The 4,133-nt window shown below is 42.9% G+C and overlaps 1 pseudogene; it reads right to left on the minus strand.

Annotated features, from left to right (window-relative positions):
* Window positions 1-325: 325 nt before the first annotated feature.
* Window positions 326-3,929, minus strand: LOC111141510 (annotated as a pseudogene).
* Window positions 3,930-4,133: the final 204 nt, after the last annotated feature.

A 4,133-nucleotide genomic window follows, 5' to 3' on the forward strand; every position in this document is an offset into this window, starting at 1 on the left:
ATCATTAATCATTCACCAGGCTTTTACTCTTAAACTTAAATGGCCAACTGACACAAACAGTTCTGAGACCCTTCTCCCACCACTGATTAAGACTGAGGTGGCAGGGACGCCTGGGTGGCTCAGTTGGTTAAGCGACTGCCTTCGGCTCAGGTCATGATCCTGGAGTTCCGGGATAGAGTCCCGCATCGGGCTCCCAGCTCCACGGGGAGTCTGCTTCTCCCTCTGACCTTCACCTCGCTCATGCTCTCTCTCACTGTCTCTCTCTCTCTCTCAAATAAATAAATAAAATGTAAAAAAAAAAAAAAAGACTGAGGTGGCAGGTATTGGGGATAACATTTATTTAGCCTTCTGAGCTTTCTGGGCAGACTTGGTGACCTTGCCAGCTCCAGCTGTCTTCTTTTCCACTGCTTTGATGACACCCACAGCAACCGTCTGTCTCATGTCACGGACAGCAAAATGGCTCAGAGGAGGATAGTCAGAAAAGCTCTCAACACACATAGGCTTGCCAGGAACCATATCAACAATGGCAGTGTCACCAGATTTCAAGAACTTGGGACCATCTCTAGCTTTTTTCCAGAATGACGATCTATCTTCTCCTTCAGCTCAGCAAACTTGCAAGTGATGTGAGCTGTGTGACAGTACAGCACAGGTGCATCTCCAGCACTAATTTGGCCTGGATGGTTCAGGATAATCACCTGAGCCATGAAGCCAGCTGCTTCCATTGGTGGGTCATTTTTGCTGTCACCGGCCACATTGCCACAACGAACATCTTTGACAGATACGTTCTTGACATTGAAGCCCACATTGTCCCCAGGAAGAGCCTCACTCAAAGCTTCATGGTGCATTTCAACAGACTTGACTTCAGTTGTAACATTGGCTGGAGCAAAGGTGACCACCATGCCAGGTTTAAGAACACCAGTCTCCACCGGGCCCACAGGGACAGTACCAATACCACCAATTTTGTAGACGTCCTGGAGAGGCAGATACAAGGGCTTGTCAGTTGGACGAGTTGGTGGCAGAATGCAATCCAGAGCTTCCAGCAGGGTGGTTCCCCTGGCATTCCCGTCTTTACGGGTGACTTCCATCCCTTGAACCAAGGCATGTTAGAACTTGACTCCAGCATGCTGTCACCATTCCAACCAGAAATTGGCACAAATGCTACTGTGTTGGGGTTGTAGCCAATTTTCTTAATGTAGGTGCTGACTTCCTTAACGAGTTCCTCGTATCTCTTCTGGCTGTAGGGTGGCTCCGTGGAATCCATTTTGTTAACACCAACAATTAATTGTTTTACACCCAGTGTGTAAGCCAGAAGGGCATGCTCCTGGGTCTGCCCATTCTTGGAAATACCTGCTTCAAATTCACCAACTCCAGCAGCAACAATCAGGGTGGCACAGTCAGCCTGAGATGTGCCTGTTATCATGTTTTTGATAAAGTCTCTGTGTCCTGGAGCATCAGCGATGGTCACATAATACTTGATGGTCTCGAATTTCCAAAGGGAGATATCAGTGGTGATACCATGTTCACGTTCAGCTTTCAGTTTATCCAAGACCCAGGCGTACTCGAAGGAGGCTTTTCCCTTCTCAGCAGCCTCCTTATCGAATTCTTCGATAATTCTTTTGTAGATCCCACCACATTTGTAGATCAGATGACCAGGAGTGGTAGACTTGCCCGAATCTACGTGTCTGATGACGACGATGTTGATATGAGTCTTTTCCTTTCCTGTTCTGGTTTAGGTTGAGCGGTGGTTTTCATGACACCTGTGTTCTGGCGGCAAACCTGTTGCGGAAAAATCTCTTTCTCTTATTTGAATGTACTCTTCAAAGTCACTTTACCCATCAATTACTGAGCAGCAATTGCTTGCATGTCATTGAGTAATTTTATTGATTCCATTCTTTTGACACTTCACTCTTTTAAGCACCTTCTTATGAGTAAGATTCTGAAACAAAACCACTGCAGTTTCATACTGAGGGTTACACATCAATAAAATCCTCAACCAAATGTGAATACAATTAGTACCATTATAAATGCCTTTTGGAGCCATGGTGCTCCAAGATTGCTTGAAAGAGTTGCTTGGCTCAATTGGAAAAATACGGTAGAAAGGACCATTTCTAGACAAAGGAAGCACGTCTAAGGACCCTGAGATGCTGGGGGAATGAATGGCCTTGCAGGGGAATCTTAGAAGGAACATGGACTCTGCCCAAGGAGAGCTGGTAAGCAAGGACTAGGTTCTTCAAAACCTTTTAGGTCATAGCAGCATTTTGGTCACTGAGGAAAAGTCAGTGAAACATTTTAAGTACAAAATGACATAATTTGCTTTAAAAAAGCCTTTCTTTTAGGGGCAATTTTAAACACATAAAAAATAGAAAAATATAATGAAGGCTTGTGCGCCCATCAACTAACATTTTTTTACTCACATTTAATCATGTTTCCTCATAACCCAAATCACGTTCCCTTGTTTCTCATCACATTTATTTTGAAGTAAAACCCAAGACATCCTATATTATCTTACTCAGCAGATCTCTAAAAGTCAAGGACTCTGTCTTCAAAATAAACATGAATACCTAAAAACCCCCAATAACTCATATTTCTTAATATTATCAAATATCCAACCGGCATTCAAAGTTTCCTGGGTGTATCATGTGGGTTATGTAGGTATGTATATGTGTGTGTCTGTGTGTGTACATGTGTGTGAGTATGTATGTGTGCATGGGTAGGTATGTGTATGTGTGTATGTGTGCGAGTGTATACGTGCATGGGGGTAGGTATGTGTGTGTGTGTGTGTACAATTTCTTCAAGGTCCAGCTAAGATTTATACAATGCAATTATTGCTATTTCTCTTAAGTCTCTTTTAATCTATGCATCCTTCTACCATCTCTATTTCTATTCCTTGAAATTTGTTGTTAAGGAATTCATGTTATTTATGACATCATGTCCCCCACCCTCTGAGTGTTGAACAGTGTATCTCCATGGTGGCTTTAGCCAGTCCCTCTGCCCCCATATTTTCTGAAAATTGGTAGTTAGATCTCTGGATCCTGTCCCTCTGCATATTCAATTTCTGGTAAGATGACCTCACAGGTGGTGGTCTGACCTTCAGAAGGCACATAATTGTCTATTTTTACCCCCTTTTCACAGCCACGGGTGATCATTGTCTACTTCATGAATTTACTGGAGTTTAAAAAATAGTGATGTGTGAATTCTACCATTTTTTTTCTTCATTCAATAGGTAGGATGGTTTACAAAAGGAAATTTCCTCATCAGTGATTTGGTTTCCCTGTGGTCCAGTTCCCCAGGAGAGGCAGGATAAATGCTTCCTCCATTCCTCATATTTCTCTTCTTACAATAACACATTGATCCTCCAAATTCCTGCAAAGATGAACAATGAAGGTTTTTGTTTGTTTGAGTTTTGTCTTTAGCATCCATAAAAATTCATGGATTTAAACTTATTTGTTTGTTTTAATCCATTGTACTTATTATCCTTATTGATGCTCCATAGCCCGAAAGAGCAGTCAGCATTAGGCCTTAAGACTATTGAGGATTTCTACCTCAATCCTCAGTTGAGAACTGGAAACAGGGTGTTGTAGAAGGAGGAGTGAAGCGTGCACAAAACCCTTTGGCTTATCTCTTTGATTTGTTTCTGAAATATTCATCTCATCCCAATCAAAGAATGTAGGAATGATCTGGCCCAGAGAGAGAAGGGAGGCAGTTCTAGGTGTGGTAAAGTCAGAGAACAAGGACATCATATTAAGTTTTGTTTTGTTTTGTTTTTTGGTGATACGTAACTCACCACAAACTTAGTGGCTTAAGAGAACCCTCATTTTAAAAAAATCTTACAGTTTTCATGCGTCAGGCATCTGGGTACACTTTAGCTTGACCCTCTGCTCACTGTCTCACCGGACTGCAATTGAGGAAGGTGTTGAGTGCGGCCGCATTCTTATCTGAGCCTCAGGGTCCTCCTCCCGAGCCCACTGGCCACTGGAAGAGTTTAGTTCCTTGTAATTGTAATACGAAGCCCAGAGCTGCTGGAGGCTGCCCCCTGTTCCTGCCACGTGCCTTCTTCACAAAAATGCTGGTTTTCTTCTTCAAGTCCAACAAGAGAATCTAGTGTTTTGAGTCTAGACACTTTCTGAAAGAGA

This window comes from Enhydra lutris, unplaced genomic scaffold (genome assembly GCF_002288905.1).
Source record: "Enhydra lutris kenyoni isolate GAN:26980312 unplaced genomic scaffold, ASM228890v2 scaffoldscaffold6, whole genome shotgun sequence".
Lineage (NCBI taxonomy): Eukaryota > Metazoa > Chordata > Mammalia > Carnivora > Mustelidae > Enhydra > Enhydra lutris.